Source organism: Bufo gargarizans, unplaced genomic scaffold (assembly GCF_014858855.1).
Source record: "Bufo gargarizans isolate SCDJY-AF-19 unplaced genomic scaffold, ASM1485885v1 original_scaffold_1961_pilon, whole genome shotgun sequence".
NCBI classification, from domain to species: domain Eukaryota; kingdom Metazoa; phylum Chordata; class Amphibia; order Anura; family Bufonidae; genus Bufo; species Bufo gargarizans.
This window is the reverse complement of record NW_025334586.1, coordinates 11736-34094: the sequence shown is the minus strand read 5'-3', so window position 1 is coordinate 34094 and position 22359 is coordinate 11736. Positions and strand designations below refer to the sequence as shown.

The 22359-nt window shown below is 58.6% G+C and overlaps 1 pseudogene; it reads left to right on the top strand.

Annotated features, from left to right (window-relative positions):
* LOC122923817 overlaps positions 1–20104 on the top strand; it is a 34270-nt pseudogene extending 14166 nt beyond the window's left edge.
* The last annotated feature ends 2255 nt before the right edge of the window (positions 20105–22359 follow it).

Below are 22359 nucleotides of genomic sequence, written 5' to 3'. Positions count from 1 at the left end.
GGGCGGTGCACAGTACTACTACTCTTATCCTGTACGTATGGGCGGTGCACAGTACTACTACTCTTATCCTGTACGTATGGGCGGTGCACAGTACTACTACTCTTATCCTGTACGTATGGGCGGTGCACAGTACTACTACTCTTATCCTGTACGTATGGGCGGTGCACAGTACTACTACTCTTATTCTGTACGTATGGGCGGTACATAGTAGTACTACTACTCTTATCCCGGATGTACGGGCGGTGCACAGTACTACTACTCTTATCCTGTACGTATGGGCGGTGCACAGTAGTACTACTACTCTTATCCCGGATGTACGGGCGGTGCATAGTACTACTACTCTTATCCTGTACGTATGGGCGGTGCACAGTACTACTACTCTTATCCCGGATGTACGGGCGGTGCACAGTACTACTACTCTTATCCTGTACGTATAGGCGGTGCACAGTACTACTACTCTTATCCTGTACGTATGGGCGGTGCACAGTACTACTACTCTTATCCTGTACGTATGGGCGGTGCACAGTACTACTACTCTTATCCCGGATGTACGGGCGGTGCACAGTACTACTACTCTTATCCTGTACGTATGGGCGGTGCACAGTACTACTACTCTTATCCTGTACGTATGGACGGTGCACAGTACTTCTACTCTTATCCTGTACGTATGGGCGGTGCACAGTACTACTACTCTTATCCTTGATGTACGGGCGGTGCACAGTACTACTACTCTTATCCCGGATGTACGGGCGGTGCACAGTACTACTACTCTTATCCTGTACGTATGGGCGGTGCACAGTAGTACTACTACTCTTATCCCGGATGTACGGGCGGTGCATAGTACTACTACTCTTATCCTGTACGTATGGGCGGTGCACAGTACTACTACTCTTATCCCGGATGTACGGGCGGTGCACAGTACTACTACTCTTATCCTGTACGTATAGGCGGTGCACAGTACTACTACTCTTATCCTGTACGTATGGGCGGTGCACAGTACTACTACTCTTATCCTGTACGTATGGGCGGTGCACAGTACTACTACTCTTATCCTGTACGTATGGGCGGTGCACAGTAGTACTACTACTCTTATCCCGGATGTACGGGCGGTGCACAGTACTACTACTCTTATCCTGTACGTATGGGCGGTGCACAGTACTACTACTCTTATCCTGTACGTATGGGCGGTGCACAGTACTACTACTACTCTTATCCTGGATGTGCAGGCGGTGCACAGTACTACTACTCTTATCCTGTACGTATGGGCGGTGCACAGTACTACTACTCTTATCCTGGATGTACGGGCGGTGCACAGTACTACTACTCATCCTGGATGTACGGGCGGTGCCCAGTACTACTACTCTTATCCTGTACGTACGGGCGGTGCACAGTACTACTACTCTTATCCTGTACGTATGGGCGGTGCACAGTACTACTACTCTTATCCTGTACGTACGGGCGGTGCACAGTACTACTACTCTTATCCTGGATGTACGGGCGGTGCACAGTACTACTACTCTTATCCTGTACGTATGGGCGGTGCACAGTACTACTACTCTTATCCTGCATGTACGGGCGGTGCACAGTACTACTACTCTTATCCTGTACGTATGGGCGGTGCACAGTACTACTACTCTTATCCTGCATGTACGGGCGGTGGACAGTACTACTACTCTTATCCCGGATCTTGTGTGATTTAAGAATTAACCCCGTGTCTCCCGCAGGCTGCTGATTTATGGCGAGTACTGCAGCCATATTGAATATTCTCAGAAGACGCTCGACCAGTTGATCGCCACCCGGGATGAAGTCCGATTAAAGATTGAGGTTGGTGCAGGCTCCACTGAGAGTTGTAGTCCTAGAGTCCATGGATCTCTGGGGTCCATCCTTCTGCTCTTCTCTTCCAGGAATGTTCCATGAAGGTTCAGGACGGGAAGTTCAAGCTGCAGGATCTGATGGTGATTCCCATGCAGAGGGTCCTGAAGTATCACCTGCTGCTAAAGGTACAGCCGCAAGCCCCTCCCCCTTTACATTGTGACATTTTCAGGATGGCGGGTGTATCTGCAGCACGGCGGGGGAGGATGGCGGGTGTATCTGCAGCACGGCGGGGGGAGGATGGCGGGTGTATCTGCAGCACGGCGGGGGGAGGATGGCGGGTGTATCTGCAGCACGGCGGGGGGGTTGGCGGGTGTATCTGCAGCACGGCGGGGGGAGGATGGCGGGTGTATCTGCAGCACGGCGGGGGGAGGATGGCGGGTGTATCTGCAGCACGGCGGGGGGAGGATGGCGGGTGTATCTGCAGCACGGCGGGGGAGGTTGGCGGGTGTATCTGCAGCACGGCGGGGGAGGTTGGCGGGTGTATCTGCAGCACCACGGGGGAGGATGGCGGGTGTATCTGCAGCACGGCGGGGGGAGGATGGCGGGTGTATCTGCAGCACGGCGGGGGAGATTGGCGGGTGTATCTGCAGCTTGGCGGGTGTATCTGCAGCACGGCGGGGGGAGGTTGGCGGGTGTATCTGCAGCACGGCGAGGGGAGGATGACGGGTGTATCTGCAGCACGGCGGGGGGAGGATGGCGGGTGTATCTGCAGCACGGCGGGGGGAGGATGGCGGGTGTATCTGCAGCACGGCGGGGGGGTTGGCGGGTGTATCTGCAGCACTGCGGGGGAGGTTGGCGGGTGTATCTGCAGCACGGCGGGGGAGGTTGGCGGGTGTATCTGCAGCACGGCGGGGGAGGATGGCGGTTGTATCTGCAGCACGGCGGGGGGAGGATGGCTGGTGTATCTGCAGCACGGCGGGGGTATCTGCAGCACGGCGGGGGTATCTGCAGCACGGCGGGGGGAGGATGGCGGGTGTATCTGCAGCACGGCGGGGGGGGTTGGCGGGTGTATCTGCAGCACCGCGGGGGAGGATGGCGGGTGTATCTGCAGCACGGCGGGGGGAGGATGGCGGGTGTATCTGCAGCACGGCGGGGGAGATTGGCGGGTGTATCTGCAGCTTGGCGGGTGTATCTGCAGCACGGCGGGGGAGGATGGCGGGTGTATCTGCAGCACGGCGAGGGGAGGATGACGGGTGTATCTGCAGCACGGCGGGGGGAGGATGGCGGGTGTATCTGCAGCACGGCGGGGGGAGGATGGCGGGTGTATCTGCAGCACGGCGGGGGGGTTGGCGGGTGTATCTGCAGCACTGCGGGGGAGGTTGGCGGGTGTATCTGCAGCACGGCGGGGGAGGTTGGCGGGTGTATCTGCAGCACGGCGGGGGAGGATGGCGGTTGTATCTGCAGCACGGCGGGGGGAGGATGGCTGGTGTATCTGCAGCACGGCGGGGGTATCTGCAGCACGGCGGGGGTATCTGCAGCACGGCGGGGGGAGGATGGCGGGTGTATCTGCAGCACGGCGGGGGGGTTGGCGGGTGTATCTGCAGCACGGCGGGGGGAGGTTGGCGGGTGTATCTGCAGCACGGCGGGGGGAGGTTGGCGGGTGTATCTGCAGCACGGCGGGGGGAGGTTGGCGGGTGTATCTGCAGCACGGCGGGGGGAGGTTGGCGGGTGTATCTGCAGCACGGCGGGGGGAGGTTGGCGGGTGTATCTGCAGCACGGTGGGGGGAGGTTGGCGGGTGTATCTGCAGCTTGGCGGGTGTATCTGCAGCACGGCGGGGGGAGGTTGGCGGGTGTATCTGCAGCACGGCGGGGGGAGGTGGGCGGCTGAATATGCAGCAGGGCGGGGGGAGTTTGGCGGGTGTATCTGCAGCACGGCGGGGGAGGTTGGCGGGTGTATCTGCAGCATGGCGGGGGAGGTTGGCGGGTGTATCTGCAGCACGGCGGGTGTATCTGCAGCACGGCGGGGGAGGATGGCGGGTGTATCTGCAGCACGGCGGGGGAGGTTGGCGGGTGTATCTGCAGCACGGCGGGGGAGGTTGGCGGGTGTATCTGCAGCACGGCGGGTGTATCTGCAGCACGGCGGGGGAGGATGGCGGGTGTATCAACAACATGGGTGCTCCTGTCCCCAGTGATTTTCTCTCTGGTCTCGGCAGCGGGGACGTTGGCGCTTCCGCCAGAACTGTGTGGATCAGAGTGACGTTTTTGAGCCCCTGTTAGGTGGGCATGCTGGGACTTGTAGTTTGGAACTAACCAGGGAATAGTCGTCTGTGCAGTTGGAGCAGGTTTTATTGTAACGTTGTCTACACAGGAGTTGCTGAGCCACACGGCGGACTGTCCGGAGCGATTTATCCTGAAGGAAGCGCTGGAGGCGATGCAGGTAAGTGTCCGTGCTGCAATAAGCCCCCCTCCACCTGCTGCCCAGTCTCCTAAAAGGGGTTTTCTGAGACCTTCTCATGGATGATGGGGGTCCGACTTCCTGCACCCCACCCATCAGCTGTTCTCTGTACACTGTGGAATGGCCGGGAGCAGCGCTGCAGTAACCAGCATGGCTACCATGCAGTATGTGGAGCTGTCCTGTTCCCTGTCAGATCCCGACGATTTGGTGCTCGTACGTGCGGTTTCCTTGCGGTCGTAGTTACGGTCCCGGCTTTGTGATGGGCTTCACTCGCTCTCCTCGCTGCCGGTTCCGGGGTTCTGGCGCGGAGCTCGCGGCGTCTGATGAGCAGACTGCATCCTCTGCAGGTTTTCCTCGTGGACCTTGTTGTCCGTGTAGATTGGTGGCAGGACTCGTGATGATCCTTAAAGGGATCCTGTCACTGAGGGCAGCGCAGAGAGCGGCCGTCAGTCATCACCGGGGGGGGGGGGGCAGGTCAGTGAGATGGTCGGGGTCGGTGCAGCGCTCCACTGACGAGCTGTGCAGCTGTATGCCTCATTCACTGGCAGTAAGCAGAGATCCTGACAGTGATTGTAAGCTTCTGCGGCCCCTGAGGTGACCCCAATAACGGGAGCAGCGGCGGCGTCTGCGGGGGCGGCTGCACTCAGCACATTCCTGCACAGCTGGATCCATCCAACAAGAACTCCCATCATCCACTGCGCTGACCCCCGGCGCTGACGGCTTTTCTCTTTCAGGATCTGGCCATGTACATTAATGAAGTGAAGAGAGACAAGGAGACCCTGAAGAAGATCAGCGACTTCCAGAACTCCATCGAGAACCTGGTGAGTGTGGCCCCTACACCGGGGCGGGCGCGGGGCCGGCTCTGCTGCATCACAAACCCTGACCCTCAGTGACATCGTGTCTTCTACCCCAGTCACACCCAGAGCTGCACTCACTATTCTGTTACACTGTGTTCTACTCCAGTCACACCCAGAGCTGCACTCACTATTCTGTTACAGTGTTCTACTCCAGTCACATCCAGAGCTGCACTCACTATTCTGTTACACTGTGTTCTACTCCAGTCACACCCAGAGCTGCACTCACTATTCTGTTACACTGTGTTCTACTCCAGTCACACCCAGAGCTGCACTCACTATTCTGTTACACTGTGTTCTACTCCAGTCACACCCAGAGCTGCACTCACTATTCTGTTACACAGTGTTCTACTCCAGTCACATCCAGAGCTGCACTCACTATTGTTACACTGTGTTCTACTCCAGTCACACCCAGAGCTGCACTCACTATTGTTACACTGTGTTCTACTCCAGTCACACCCAGAGCTGCACTCACTATTCTGTTACAGTGTTCTACTCCAGTCACACCCAGAGCTGCACTCAATATTGTTACACTGTGTTCTACTCCAGTCACACCCAGAGCTGCACTCACTATTGTTACACTGTGTTCTACTCCAGTCACACCCAGAGCTGCACTCACTATTCTGTTACAGTGTTCTACTCCAGTCACACCCAGAGCTGCACTCAATATTGTTACACTGTGTTCTACTCCAGTCACATCCAGAGCTGCACTCACTATTCTGTTACACTGTGTTCTACTCCAGTCACACCCAGAGCTGCACTCACTATTCTGTTACACAGTGTTCTACTCCAGTCACATCCAGAGCTGCACTCACTATTGTTACACTGTGTTCTACTCCAGTCACATCCAGAGCTGCACTCACTATTCTGCTGTTACATACATTTCTAGTCTAATTACATCCAGAGCTGCAGTCGCATCCATAGTAGAGCATGCTCCTTGGACGCTGTGTCAGCAGGAAGGATGTCCTATGGACTTATAGGAACCCTGCAGATTTGTGGCTGCAGCTCTGGATGTGACTGGAGTATAAGATATGATGTAACATATTTTTGGCTGCAGCTCTGGATGTGACTGGAGTATAAGATATGACGTAACAGATTTGTGGCTGCAGCTCTGCATGTGACTGGAGTATAAGATATGACGGAACAGAATTGTGGCTGCAGCTCTGGATGTGACTGGAGTATAAGATATGATGGAACAGATTTGTGGCTGCAGCTCTGGTTTATAAGTGTCCTGTAATAATATTATGTAACGGGGGTCATTTTCCTCCCGCGCTCGGCTGTGCTCCTGACAGCACTTCCTGTTCTGATTCCTCTCATTGCCAGTGTTGTCATAGGGCCGTGGTCCACATCAGTGTTTCCATCCGGCAGGCACCGGCGCAGGAAGTGTTGTCATAGGGCCGTGGTCCACATCAGTGTTTCCATCCGGCAGGCACCGGCGCAGGAAGTGTTGTCATAGGGCCGTGGTCCACATCAGTGTTTCCATCCGGCAGGCACCGGCGCAGGAAGTGTTGTCATAGGGCCGTGGTCCACATCAGTGTTTCCATCCGGCAGGCACCGGCGCAGGAAGTGTTGTCATAGGGCCGTGGTCCACATCAGTGTTTCCATCCAGCAGGCGCAGGAAGTGTTGTCATAGGGCCGTGGTCCACATCAGTGTTTCCATCCAGCAGGCACCGGAAGTGTTGTCATAGGGCCGTGGTCCACATCAGTGTTTCCATCCGACAGGCGCAGGAAGTGTTGTCATAGGGCCGTGGTCCACATCAGTGTTTCCATCCGGCAGGCGCAGGAAGTGTTGTCATGGGGTCACAGCCGCCATGTTTTGCCCCTATAATGGGCCTTATTGGCCAGTACGGGGGTCCGCTCCGGAGGTCACGCGGCCGGTATCCGTGTTTCGCGGTCGTCTGAATGAGCCTCAGCTGTTGTCTCTCTCTTACAGCAGGTGAATCTGGAAGAATTTGGGCGACCAAAGATCGACGGCGAATTAAAGGTCCGATCGATAGTAAATCAGGCGAAACAGGACAGGTGAGCGGGGACCGGCCTGCTGAGGTGATGGGGGTCCTGGCCCCTCCCCCTGGTGATGATGTCACCGCCGCTCTCCCCGCAGATACCTCTTCCTGTTTGATAAAGTCGTCATCGTCTGTAAGAGGAAAGGAGACAACTACGAGCTGAAGGAGATGATAGAACTGCTGTACCACAAGATGTCCGACGACCCCACCTACAACAAGGACATCAAGAAGGTGGGGGGAGGGGAGGTATAGAGGCCGGGTACAGCCGCGGGAGGGGTAGAGGCCGGGTACAGCCGGGGGAGCGGGAGGTATAGAGGCCGGGTACAGCCGGGGGAGGGGAGGTATAGAGGCCGGGTACAGCCGGGGAGCGGGAGGTATAGAGGCCGGGTACAGCCGGGGGAGCGGGAGGGGTAGAGGCCGGGTACAGCCGGGGGAAGCGGGAGGGGTAGAGGCCGGGTACAGCCGGGGGGAGCGGGAGGGTAGAGGCCGGGGGAGCGGGAGGGGTAGAGGCCGGGTACAGCCGGGGGAGCGGGAGGGGTAGAGGCCGGGTACAGCCGGGGGGAGCGGGAGGGGTAGAGGCCGGGTACAGCCGGGGGGAGCGGGAGGGGTAGAGCCGGGTACAGCCCGGGTTGGAGCGGGAGGGTAGAGGCCGGGTACAGCCGGGGGGAGCGGGAGGGGTAGAGGCCGGGTACAGCCGGGGGGAGCGGGAGGGGTAGAGGCAGGGTACAGACGGGGGGGCGCGGGAGGGGTAGAGGCCGGGTACAGCCGGGGGGGGGGGGGGGCGGGGTAGAGGCCGGTGGGAGAGGGAGGGGTAGAGGCCGGGTACAGCCGGGGGGAGCGGGAGGGGTTAGAGGCCGGTAAGCAGGGGGGGAGCGGGGAGGGGTAGAGGCGGGGGGAGCGGGAGGGTAGAGGCCGGGGGAGGGGGAGCGGGAGGGGTAGAGGCCGGGTACAGCCGGGGGGAGCGGGAGGGGTAGAGGCCGGGTACAGCCGGGGGGAGCGGGAGGGGTAGAGGCCGGGGTACAGCCGGGGGGAGCGGGAGGGGTAGAGGCCGGGTACAGCCGGGGGGGAGCGGGAGGGGTAGAGGCCGGGGGAGCGGGAGGGGTAGAGGCCGGGTACAGCGGGAGGGGTAGAGGCCGGGTACAGCGGGGGGGAGGGATTGCGGGGAGTCTGCAGCTGCCGTGTAAATGGCGCTTCCCATGCAGATGACGGGAGATGATTGCGCCGCGGTCGCCTCCATCTCTTTTGCTAAGTCTCCGGTGATCGCCGCGGTTCTGTGACCGGGTTGGCGGTCCGCAGACGCCGCACCCTCATTGGTTACATCGGAAGCCGCATTTTACAGGGCAGTAACCTCGGAACCCCTGGGATTAGTTGTTGGGTTCTGGTTGCCGGGAGTGATGCTTCGTTTCCATGGTTTCTCGCACTTTACGCTCCTTCTTTCTGGTTTCTTTACGCTGCGGCAGTCACACGGCAAAATGGTAAGACCCCCTCCCCATAACGTCCGCTGCGCGTGTGACAACATGGCGGCGCCCCGACCCTCACCTCCGCTCTCTCCGCAGTGGTCGTACGGATTCTACTTAATTCACCTCCAGGGGAAGCAGGGATTCCAGTTCTTCTGCAAGACGGAGGACATGAAGCGCAAATGGATGGAGCAGTTCGAAATGGCGATGTATGTGCCAGGAGATCGGCAAATGGAAGCGGCGACTGCCAGCGCGACGAGTGACTGGTGTAGCGGGGACCGCCAGCGTGACGAGTGACTGGTGTAGCGGGGACTGCCAGCGCGACGAGTGACTGGTGTAGCGGGGACCGCCAGCGTGACGAGTGACTGGTGTAGCGGGGACCGCCAGCGTGACGAGTGACTGGTGTAGCGGGGACCGCCAGCGCGACGAGTGACTGGTGTAGCGGGGACCGCCAGCGCGACGAGTGACTGGTGTAGCGGGGACCGCCAGCGTGACGAGTGACTGGTGTAGCGGGGACCGCCAGCGTGACGAGTGACTGGTGTAGCGGGGACCGCCAGCGTGACGAGTGACTGGTGTAGCGGGGACCGCCAGCGTGACGAGTGACTGGTGTAGCGGGGACTGCCAGCGCGACGAGTGACTGGTGTAGCGGGGACCGCCAGCGTGACGAGTGACTGGTGTAGCGGGGACCGCCAGCGCGACGAGTGACTGGTGTAGCGGGGACCGCCAGCGCGACGAGTGACTGGTGTAGCGGGGACCGCCAGCGCGACGAGTGACTGGTGTAGCGGGGACCGCCAGCGTGACGAGTGACTGGTGTAGTGGGGACCGCCAGCGCGACGAGTGACTGGTGAAGCGGGGACCGCCAGCGCGACGAGTGACTGGTGTAGCGGGGACCGCCAGCGCGACGAGTGACTGGTGTAGCGGGGACCGCCAGCGTGACGAGTGACTGGTGTAGTGGGGACCGCCAGCGTGACGAGTGACTGGTGTAGCGGCGACCCCCAGCGCGACGAGTGACTGGTGTAGCGGGGACCGCCAGCGCGACGAGTGACTGGTGTAGCGGGGACCGCCAGCGCGACGAGTGACTGGTGTAGCGGGGACCGCCAGCGTGACGAGTGACTGGTGTAGCGGGGACCGCCAGCGCGACGAGTGACTGGTGTAGCGGGGACCGCCAGCGCGACGAGTGACTGGTGTAGCGGGGACCGCCAGCGCGACGGGTGACTGGTGTAGCGGGGACCGCCAGCGCGACGGGTGACTGGTTTAGCGGGGACCGCCAGCGCGACGAGTGACTGGTGTAGCGGCTGATAATATGGCTGCCGCCGCTGATCTCCACGTCCTGTATTCTCAGCTCTAACATCAAACCGGACAAAGCGACGGCGAATCACCACAACTTCCAGATGTTCACGTTTGACAGGACCACCAGCTGTAAAGCCTGCAGGATGTTCCTGAGGTGAGGGGGGCGTGGCCCTCGGGTGGGGGCAGGCTCTCAGGCAGGGGGCGTGGCCCTCAGGTGGTGGGCGGCCCCTCAGGCAGGGGGCGGCCCCTCAGGCAGGGGGCGTGCCCCTCAGGTGTTGTGCTGAATCGGACGCTCGTTCTCTTCCTCCAGGGGAACCTTCTACCAGGGATATTACTGCACCAAGTGCGGCATCGGGGTCCATAAGGAGTGCCTGGAGAAGATCGCCCCCTGCAGGATCGGTGAGTCTCGCTGCGTCCTCCGCACTCTCTCGCCGTCGCTGCTCAGTATTCATGGCGGTTTTTCTTCTTTGGTTTTAGGCCCTGATGAAATGGTAAGACCCCCGACACCCCCTCATGTGTGGCCCCAGTCATGTGACCTGCAGAAAGAATAAGGTTACAATGAGGCAGAATGCCTGCTGTAATGATGGGTTGTCACGGTAACACATTACCACTGTACTGCTTTCCGGGGGATGATGGGGGTTGTAGTTGGGCACAAGACGCCGGCCGATAACACGTATTCTTCTCTTGCAGGATTCGGTCATCAATGTCTCAGGTGAGGATCGCCGTCGGTTGTTTCTCTCATTTTGCCGCTTTTCTCCGCACTTTTATAGATTTGTCTTACGTATTTATCAGCAGATTTGCGTTGTTTCATGTCAGTGAATGAATCCCTCTTCAGACCTGATGCTCTTGGGGTTTGTTACAGTGTAGCAGCAGAATACAATGTAGCAAACCCTCAGCATCTGGATGGGAGAATGACTGACACTATTCACTGACAGCAGCAGAGATCTGGGCAATGGACACACATGCAGCAGAGCTGTTCCGGTCACGGCTCGGGAGTCCATTGCAGCTCTGGCTGTGACCATGTGTTCTTTGTGTTCACGGACTCCAGGGCCCAAGATGTTGGCCGTCCAGAATTACCACGGGAACCCGGCGCCTCCCGGGAAACCGGTGCTGACCTTCCAGACGGGAGAAGTGATGGAGCTGCTGCGAGGGGACCCCGATTCCCAGTGGTGGGAGGTGAGTGTGACCCCATCTTACCAGGGTGCGGGTGACGGGCGCGGTGCCGCTAACCGCACTCTTCTCGTGTCCGCAGGGGCGGTTACTACTCACCAGGAAGTCCGGCTATTTCCCCAGCTCCTCCGTGAAGCCCTGTCCTGTGGTGAGTGGCCCCAGGGGTTAAAAGAGAGGAGACCCCGGGAGGGGGTGGGGGGCACCTGCGTAATTCTGGGATTGCACCTACTAGGGAGTAGAACCACCATCATCCACTGACCTCACGTGTGTTTTGCAGCAGCCGGTGAACCGCTCGGATTACAGCAGACACCCCTGGTAGGTGCTGACCTCGGCCGCTCCTGCTTCCTGACGGACGGCGCCTCGTGCCTCACGTCTCGTCATCTCTTCCAGGTTTGCGGGGAACGTGGAGCGTCCACAAGCGGATAACCTCCTGAAGTCCCATCTGAGCGGCACGTACCTCATCCGCGAGCGACCAGCCGAGGCCGAGCGATTCGCCATCAGCATCAAGTGCGAGTCCTATGTAAAAGTTATATCGGGGACACCTGATGATGGGGGTGGTAGTTGTGGGCTCCAGGTTCATGGCCTCTCTCTTTCTGGGCAGATTCAATGATGAAGTAAAGCACATAAAGGTGGTGGAGAAGGACGGCTGGATCCACATCACCGAGGCCAAGAAGTTTGAAAGTTTACTGGTACAGGCCTACGCGGGAGACAGTCGGGGGGGGGGGGGGGGGGGCTGTACTGACGGGAGACAGTCAGCGGGGGGGGGGGGGGCCTGTACTGACGGGAGACAGTCGGGGGGGGGGGGGGGGGGGCCTGTACTGACGGGAGACAGTCGGGGGGCTGTACTGACGGGAGACAGTCGGGGGGGCTGTACTGACGGGAGACAGTCGGGGGGGCTGTACTGACGGGAGACAGTCGGGGGGGCTGTACTGACGGGAGACAGTCGGGGGGGCTGTACTGACGGGAGACAGTCGGGGGGGCTGTACTGACGGGAGACAGTCAGCGGGGGGGGGGGGGGGGCTGTACTGACGGGAGACAGTCGGGGGGGCTGTACTGACGGGAGACAGTCAGCGGGGGGGGGGGGGGGGCTGTACTGACGGGAGACAGTCGGGGGGGCTGTACTGACGGGAGACAGTCGGGGGGGCTGTACTGACGGGAGACAGTCAGCGGGGGGGGGGGGGGGGGGGCTGTACTGACGGGAGACAGTCGGGGGGGCTGTACTGACGGGAGACAGTCGGGGGGGCTGTACTGACGGGAGACAGTCAGCGGGGGGGGGGGCCTGTACTGACGGGAGACAGTCGGGGGGGGGGGGGGGCCTGTACTGACGGGAGACAGTCGGGGGGCTGTACTGACGGGAGACAGTCGGGGGGGCTGTACTGACGGGAGACAGTCAGCGGGGGGGGGGGGCCTGTACTGACGGGAGACAGTCGGGGGGGGGGGGGGGGCCTGTACTGACGGGAGACAGTCGGGGGGGCTGTACTGACGGGAGACAGTCGGGGGGGGGGGGGGGGGGCCTGTACTGACGGGAGACAGTCGGGGGGGCTGTACTGACGGGAGACAGTCAGCGGGGGGGGGGGGCCTGTACTGACGGGAGACAGTCGGGGGGGCTGTACTGACGGGAGACAGTCGGGGGGGCTGTACTGACGGGAGACAGTCGGGGGGGCTGTACTGACGGGAGACAGTCAGCGGGGGGGGGGGGGGGGGGGCTGTACTGACGGGAGACAGTCGGGGGGGCTGTACTGACGGGAGACAGTCGGGGGGGCTGTACTGACGGGAGACAGTCGGGGGGGCTGTACTGACGGGAGACAGTCAGCGGGGGGGGGGGGGGGCTGTACTGACGGGAGACAGTCGGGGGGGGGGGGGGGGCTGTACTGACGGGAGACAGTCGGGGGGGGGGGGGCTGTACTGACGGGAGACAGTCGGGGGGGGGGGGGCTGTACTGACGGGAGACAGTCGGGGGGGGGGGGCTGTACTGACGGGAGACAGTCAGCGGGGGGGGGGGCCTGTACTGACGGGAGACAGTCGGGGGGGGGGGGGGGCTCTGTACTGACGGGAGACAGTCGGGGGGGGGCTGTACTGACGGGAGACAGTCGGGGGGGGGCTGTACTGACGGGAGACAGTCGGGGGGGGGCTGTACTGACGGGAGACAGTCGGGGGGGGGCCTGTACTGACGGGAGACAGTCGGGGGGGGGCCTGTACTGACTGGAGACAGGCGGGGGGGGGGGGGCCTGTACTGACGGGAGACAGTCGGGGGGGGGGGGGGGGGCTGTACTGACGGGAGACAGTCGGGGGGGGGGGGCTGTACTGACGGGAGACAGTCGGGGGGGGGGGGCTGTACTGACGGGAGACAGTCGGGGGGGGGGCTGTACTGACGGGAGACAGTCAGCGGGGGGGGGGGGGGGGGCTGTACTGACGGGAGACAGTCGGGGGGGGGGGGGGCTGTACTGACGGGAGACAGTCGGGGGGGGGGCTGTACTGACGGGAGACAGTCGGGGGGGGGGGCTGTACTGACGGGAGACAGTCGGGGGGGGGGCTGTACTGACGGGAGACAGTCAGCGGGGGGGGGGGGCCTGTACTGACTGGAGACAGGCGGGGGGGGGGCCTGTACTGACGGGAGACAGTCGGGGGGGGGGGGGGCTGTACTGACGGGAGACAGTCGGGGGGGGGGGGGGCTGTACTGACGGGAGACAGTCGGGGGGGGGGGCTGTACTTACGGGAGACAGAGTCAGCGGGGGGGGGGCGGGCTGTACTGACGGGAGACAGTCGGGGGGGGGGGGGCTGTACTGACGGGAGACAGTCGGGGGGGGGGGCTGTACTGACGGGAGACAGTCGGGGGGGGGGGGGCTGTACTGACGGGAGACAGTCAGCGGGGGGGGGGGGGGGGCCTGTACTGACGGGAGACAGTCAGCGGGGGGGGGGGGGCCTGTACTGACGGGAGACAGTCGGGGGGGGGGCTGTACTGACGGGAGACAGTCAGCGGGGGGGGGCAGGCTGTACTGACGGGAGACAGTCGGGGGGGCTGTACTGACGGGAGACAGTCGGGGGGGGGGGCTGTACTGACGGGAGACAGTCAGCGGGGGGGGGGGGGGCCTGTACTGACGGGAGACAGTCGGGGGGGGGGGGGTCCTGTACTGACGGTAGACAGTCGGGGGGGGTCCTGTACTGACGGGGGGGCTGTACTGACCGGGGGAGGGGGGGGTGCTGACTGTACTGACGGGGGGGCTGTACTGACCGGGGGGGGTGCTGACTGTACTGACGGGGGGGCTCATGGGCTGCTGCCATTTTGCAGGAGCTGGTGGAATATTACCAGACGCATTCACTGAAGGAAAGCTTCAAGCAACTGGACACAACGTTGAAGTACCCCTACAAGCTGCAGAAGAGCCGCAGCGCCCCCAAGTCCCCAGGTGAGGGGGCGCCCCATGTGCCACTGACTACTACAACTCCCAGCAGCACATTGTGCAGTAGTCGCACTGTTTACTTGCTTTGCTCTGTCTCCCGCAGTTTAACCCTTTTTTCTTCCGCTCTCTGGACTCTTCCAGCCTCCTGCGCTTCCTACAACTTTTCTTTTCTCAGTCCTCAGGGTCTCAGCTTTCCCTGTCAGAACCCGTCCACACCCTTCTGGTCAGGTACTGCCGCTTCTCCCGCTCCGTTGTGTGTGCGCCGCCAAATTATTAAAGGGCCGGTGCAGTGAAAAGTGCTGGGGGGTTGTTACAGTGTGTTCCCGAACTTTTCACTGCACCGTCATCTGCGCCATTTCATCATCGCCTTGTGCCCCCTAATGTGGTGTCTCCGCTCTGAATCCATCATTTGTCACATAAGAACATGGCTGCCGTTTTCGGGTGTCCTTGTAGTAACTGTTTCCCCCTCTCGGCAGTTTTCACGCCACGTCCTGTAGGAACCGCTGTCGCCAGGTACAACTTTGCAGCCAGAGACATGAGGGAGCTGTCGCTGCGGGAAGGCGACGTGGTGAAGATCTACAGCCGGATCGGAGGGGATCAGGGATGGTGGAAAGGCGAGACCAACGGCAAAGTGCGTATTTATCGTGTACACGGAGGGGCTTAAAGGGATACGCCAACCGCTGTGGCACTTAAAGGGATCGTCTGAGAAATCTAAGGACATCACGTACTCGCCCCTCACTGTCCGCAGCCGTGGCGGCGAGTACGTGACGGATTCGTGGTTGTCAGATTTGTAATTATCTCAGGCGACCCCTTTAAGACAATAGCCGAGCGCGGTGAAGTCCCATGTAAGGGAATAGAGATGAGCAGCATGTCATGGGGGGTCACATATTTATCCCACCCGGAGATGACAGATCTCTGCTTGCTGTCTGTGAATGAGCACTTGTGGTGATACGCTGTACTGTCTCCGCAGGTCGGCTGGTTCCCTTCCACCTACGTTGAGGAGGAGGGGGGGGTGCAGTGACTTCCACAGGAAATCTTTGCTTTCTCCACACGGATTTGTTTGCACAGAAGGGACACGGTTCCGATTCCTCGCGGCGGCGGCGCTTGCGCCGGGGGAGGGGGTCTTCCTCGCTGGTATTACTTGTATATAAGATTTATAGTTCTGATGAGCGGCAATGTACGAGGAGGGGGAGGGGGGGTTCGGATTTTAAAGGGAATAAAAGTCATTCCATTTCTGACATTTGTCTCTTGCATATGAATTGGCGCGGTCGCCGCTCGCGGGGTCCTCCGACTGCTGAGGAGCGGAGTCTGTCTACAGTACGTGCAGCAGGATAGAGGACTACAACCCCCACTATCCAGTGCATGAGCAGAGCTCACAGGCCAGGTGACTGCAGCTCTGGTTGTGACTAGAGCACAGGACATTTTAGAGATGACATCCAGTGAAGCTGAGCATTAACTCCTTCAGTGCAGGGCAGTCTCTTCCATCATTCTATAGCGACCAGGAGCGAAAGCGAAACTGCCGCCATCAACTCTGGTTAGATCACACCCATCATCAATCAGTACAGTAATAGGACAAAGACTAGCACAGATGACTCCCATCTTCTGTGCATTAGAATTCTCATCATCCATCAGTATAGTTATGTGGCACAAAGCATTGCAGATAACTCCCATCATCCACCGGTACAGTTTGATCATCTAGAGCAGTGTTTCCCAACCAGTGTGCCTCCAGCTGTTGCAAAACTACAACTCCCAGCATGCTCGGACAGCCTTTGGTTGTGTGGGCATGCTGGGAGTTGTAGTTTTGCAACAGCTGGAGGCACACTGGTTGGGAAACATTGATCTAGAGCAACATAACCCCAATCATCTGCCAGTATAATTGCAGAGCACAACAGCTGTGGAGATGATGGGGTTAATATAGTTATAGGACACACAGAGCAGGGCAGATAACCCCCATCATCCATTAATATAGTTATAGGGCACAACAATCCGTGCAGAACTCCCATCAACCATCAGTATAGAAGAGCACAGACAACTCCCATCATCCATCAATACAGTGGTGGGGCACACAAAGAAGTAGAGAACTCCTATCATCCGAGCAGTGATCTGGGTGGCCGTCCTCGTATAAGAACAGCCCAGGTGTATCCTGCTCGCTCTGGGGTTGCCATGGTAACATGAACAGACTGCCTGAATGTGACCACCTTTCAGAGATTAAATTCATAATAGGAAGTCACATGACAGGAAATCCATGCAATTGGGCTGTTCAGGTTACCATGGCAACCCCAGAGCATGCACATCAAGGGTCGGTGCACTGGTACTGAGGGCGCCCCTGCAGACCGTGACGGGTGTGTCCTCACCTGTAGGGTCGGGGTCACCTATTCCGTCCCTGTGATGTCGGTGTCCCATTACCGCGGCTCTGGTCCGCTGCGCTGCAGACGGGTCAGGTTCCCAGGAAGTAACTTTACCCTGTGAGCGGAAAACAGAGGACGCGAGCAAGCAGCTGCGCGAGGAGCTGTCGGATCGCTGGCGCCATGCAGGTGAGCGTCCACAGCAGAGAGCAGGCTCACAGGGTTCTCATTCACTGACAGCAAGTAGAGATCACGCTCAGGAACTTGGGGTGAAGCTACTATCAACACGAGTCAGATGGCTACAACAAATTCCTGAGCATGATCTGGTTCTCTGCTTGCTGTCAGTGAATGAGAACCCTGCCCCTCCTGTATCGGCCGCCCCTCAGCCCGAGTGTTTTGTGGGTGACTGCCCCTCCTGTATCGGCCGCCCCTCAGCCCCGAGTGTTTTGTGGGTGACCGTAAGTGCCCCTCCTGTATCGGCCGCCCCTCAGCCCGAGTGTTTTGCGGGTGACTGCCCCTCCTGTATCGGCCGCCCCTCAGCCCCGAGTGTTTTGCGGGTGACTGCCCCTCCTGTATCGGCTGCCCCCCTCACCCCCGAGTGTTTTGTGGGTGACTGCCCCTCCTGTATCGGCCTCACCCCGGAGTGTTTTGCGGGTGACTGCCCCTCCTGTGTCGGCCTCACCCCGGAGTGTTTTGCGGGTGACTGCCCCTCCTGTGTCGGCCTCACCCCCGAGTGTTTTGCGGGTGACTGCCCCTCCTGTATCGGCCGCCGCCCCCCTCAGCCCCGAGTGTTTTGTGGGTGACTGCCCCTCCTGTATCGGCCGCCCCCCTCAGCCCCGAGTGTTTTGTGGGTGACTGCCCCTCCTGTATCGGCCGCCCCCCTCACCCAGAGTGTTTTGTGGGTGACCGTAAGTGCCCCTCCTGTATCGGCCACCCCCCTCAGCCCCGAGTGTTTTGTGGGTGACTGCCCCGCCTGTATCGGCCGCCCCCCACAGCCCCGAGTGTTTGCGGGTGACTGCCCCTCCTGTATCGGCCTCACCCCCGAGTGTTTTGTGGGTGACTGCCCCTCCTGTATCGGCTGCCCCCCTCACCCCCGAGTGTTTTGTGGGTGACTGCCCCTCCTGTATCGGCTGCCCCCCTCACCCCCGAGTGTTTTGTGGGTGACTGCCCCTCCTGTATCGGCCTCACCCCCGAGTGTTTGCGGGTGACTGCCCCTCCTGTATCGGCTGCCCCCCTCACCCCCGAGTGTTTTGTGGGTGACTGCCCCTCCTGTATCGGCTGCCCCCCTCACCCCGAGTGTTTTGTGGGTGACTGCCCCTCTGTATCGGCTGCCCCCCTCACCCCCGAGTGTTTTGTGGGTGACTGCCCCTCCTGTATCGGCTGCCCCCCTCACCCCCGAGTGTTTTGTGGGTGACTGCCCCTCCTGTATCGGCCTCACCCCCGAGTGTTTTGTGGATGACTGCCCCTCCTGTATCGGCCTCACCCCGGAGTGTTTTGCGGGTGACTGCCCCTCCTGTGTCGGCCTCACCCCGGAGTGTTTTGCGGGTGACTGCCCCTCCTGTATCGGCCTCACCCCTGAGTGTTTTGCGGGTGACTGCCCCTCCTGTATCGCCCATCTCCCCCTGAGTGTGTTGCGGGTGACTGCCCCTCCTGTATCGGCCTCACCCCTGAGTGTTTTGCGGGTGACTGCCCCTCCTGTATCGGCCTCACCCCCGAGTGTTTTGCGGGTGACTGCTCCTCCTGTATCGGCCTCACCCCCGAGTGTTTTGTGGATGACTGCCCCTCCTGTATCGGCCTCACCCCGGAGTGTTTTGCGGGTGACTGCCCCTCCTGTGTCGGCCGCCCCCTCACCCCGGAGTGTTTTGCGGGTGACTGCCCCTCCTGTATCGGCCTCACCCCCGAGTGTTTTGTGGGTGACTGCCCCTCCTGTATCGGCCTCACCCCCGAGTGTTTTGTGGGTGACTGCCCCTCCTGTGTCGGCCTCACCCCGGAGTGTTTTGCGGGTGACTGCCCCTCCTGTGTCGGCCTCACCCCGGAGTGTTTTGCGGGTGACTGCCCCTCCTGTATCGGCCTCACCCCCGAGTGTTTTGCGGGTGACTGCTCCTCCTGTATCGGCCGCCCCCCTCAGCCCCGAGTGTTTTGCGGGTGACTGCCCCTCCTGTATCGGCCTCACCCCCGAGTGTTTTGCGGGTGACTGCTCCTCCTGTATCGGCCGCCCCCCTCACCCTGCCTTACCTTGCAGGTGTCTCTGTGCCGGCTCCGCACCCACCAGCTCTGCTTCATCCTCTTCAATGTCGTCCTCTTTCATGCTCTGCTGTTTGGCGCAGATTTCATGGAGGAATATTTCCTGCGCTCTGCCGCATCTGCGTACACTGACGGCAAGTTTGCGGATTTGAGAGAGCGAGCGTAGACGCTGAACCTCAGCCTCCAGCGGGAGAACATTTCCAGGTCATACGTGATTAGCGGCTCGGAGCGCTGCGCTGACCGCAACCTCTTCCTGCTCCTGGTCGTCTTCAGCGCTCCTGAGAACAGGATCAGACGGGAGAGAATCCGCCAGACCTGGGCCAACACAACCACACTGCGAGGCCTCCGGGTCACCCGCGTCTTCATGCTGGGGAGGCCGCAGGTGGAGGCCGCACAGGACAACCTGCTCCATGAGGCTCAGCTCCACCAGGACTTGGTGCAAGGACGTTTTCCAGATCCTTCTGAAGCGCTGAAAGCCGCCATGATGCTGGAGTGGATCGTCAGCTTCTGCCGCAGCGCCAGGTTCATCCTGAAGGCTGACGACCAGGTGTTTGTCAATGTGGAGAGTCTGAGCCGCCACCTGCTGACCCTGGAGGCCCGCGCTGCCGACATCTATACTGGGAAAGTCGTACACCAAGCGCGACCCGACAGAGACCCCCACAGTCAAAGCTTCATCCCCGTGACATCATATTCTGACACCTTGTATCCTGACTACTGCAGCGCCTCTGCCATGGTGGTCTCCCAGCAGGTGGCGAGGAAGATGTACCTGGTCTCTGACAGGGTGAGCCTGGCTGTGCCCGCCGAGGTCTTCATTGGCCTCTGTGCTCATCAGGCCGGAGTCCTCCCCGTCCACAGCTCACGCTTTTCTGGGGCCAAGCACGTCCGCTACAATCGCTGCTGTTACCGGGTCATCTTCTCATCGGCCGCGGTCGGAGACGACGACATGTCCAAGGTGTGGACAGGGCTGCTCCAAACTGCAGACCTACTATGGCCTGGTGTCCTGCAAGGTCTGGTCGTACCTGAACAGGATCAAGTACTACAACTCAGGGGATGATGGGGGTGGGACTTTCTGAAGAGCCGGCTCTGGCCTGACAACCATGGATTCATCTTCTGGACAAGGCTGAAGGAAGATGAGAATAAAACAGGGTCATTGAGAGACAGCGCTCAGTCACTCCATTACTAATCTCTGCTCCAGTCACATCCAGAGCTGCAATCGCAGCATGTCTCACACGCCAGTCACATCCAGAGCTGCAGTCACAATGTCACATACTCCAATCACATCCAGAGCTGCAGTCACAATGTTGCATACTCCAGTCACATCCATGCAGCTGGATACTCCTGCGTTCTGTATAGATCTGCTGTACTTCTCATGCTTGCGGTGCTGCTGTCGAATGCTGCTCATGTGGAATGCAAAATGTCTCCCAGAATAAAAGGAATAACCGATGATCTGACTGCAAAACTCGTCTGAACGCACAGGTTATGTCACTAACAGAGGGAACGGGGGAGACAAGCGGCTGCAAACACCTCAGGCGCCAGTTATCACATAAGGACCAACAGCACAGGAAAATCTACCCGTCACCTGTACCCGACAACGCAGAGAAAACCAGCCGCGCTAGATTATAACAGCTACAGACCCAGAAAGCTAAGGGCGACCTCAACACATCACACTATAATACTGCCTCCTATGTACAGGAATATAACTACTATAATACTGCTCCTATGTACAAGAATATAACTACTATAATACTGCTCCTATGTACAAGAATATAACTACTATAATACTGCCTCCTATGTACAAGAATATAACTACTATAATACTGCCTCCTATGTACAGGAATATAACTACTATAATACTGCTCCTATGTACAAGAATATAACTACTATAATACTGCTCCTATGTACAAGAATATAACTACTATAATACCGCCTCCTATGTACAAGAATATAACTACTATAATACTGCCTCCTATGTACAAGAATATAACTACTATACTACTGCTCCTATGTACAAGACTATAACTACTATAATACTGCCTCCTATGTACAAGAATATAACTACTATAATACCGCCTCCTATGTACAGGAATAGAACTACTATAATACTGCTCCTATGTACAAGAATATAACTACTATAATACTGCTCCTATGTACAAGAATATAACTACTATAATACTGCCCCTATGTACAAGAATATAACTACTATAATACTGCTTCCTATGTACAGGAATATAACTACTATAATACTGTTCCTATGTACAAGAATATAACTACTATAATACTGCCTCCTATGTACAAGAATATAACTACTATAATACTGCTCCTATGTACAAGAATATAACTACTATAATACTGCCCCCTATGTACAGGAATATAACTACTATAATACTGCTCCCATGTGTCACGAACTATGGATCCGCTCGCTCCGGATCCCACAGCTGTGACGTAGGGGTCTGTGACGGAGTCTGCGCACACACAGAGACCTCACGTGACCGGGGTATTACCATTCGGCTAACACCCCCCCACTACACTTCGGTAACTGCCACCACGTGGGTTCCCGGTCCACGAGCCGACTCTCCGGGTCATTCACTATCACACAGATCAGTGGATGAACCGGATATCACTTACTGACCAACCGCAGTCAATCACCCCCAGCTACAATTCCTGAATGCAATGTAACTAACTACCTGGTAACGTCTCCTCAAAGGCAAGGTACGTTGTCCAGCAGCTTAGAATATGGAAGACTTGGCCACTTAGATTTTATAATATTTAATAAGCGGTAAAAAGCAGTGCAGACAAATCTAATGACAATGACTATAAATCTACAGAATAATAATAACAATATAAATAATCACGACAGTTCAAATGAAAGGGAAAAAGAGGAAAGACTTAGTTTCTCTGGAGGGTTTCAGATGGTCGTTCATATGTCCTTTTTGAATCCTTGCAAACCCCTTTTCAGTATGTATCAGGGGAGACCCTCAAAGTTCTTCTGATACAGGGATATGCCGTCAATGTCCAATGAAGTGTCTGGTGATGTTCCATGGGTCTCTCTCCTCTGTCCTTGTGCATGGATTTTTATGAACTCTGCCATGGGCAGGAGACTTACTCCTGTCAGCCAATGGCAGCAGAGTGACTGTGAAGCCTAGGGATTGGCCTCCAAGTGTTTTATGACCCCATCAAAGTTCAGTTCCTACAATGAGGATTATACTTAAGCTCGTATCTCCCTGATACATCGGCATATTGTTATACAGAATACATATTTGCGATCCTTATTTATTTACCTACAGAAAGAGACAACACACGGTAATGCTGGGACCTGTAGTTCTTCTAC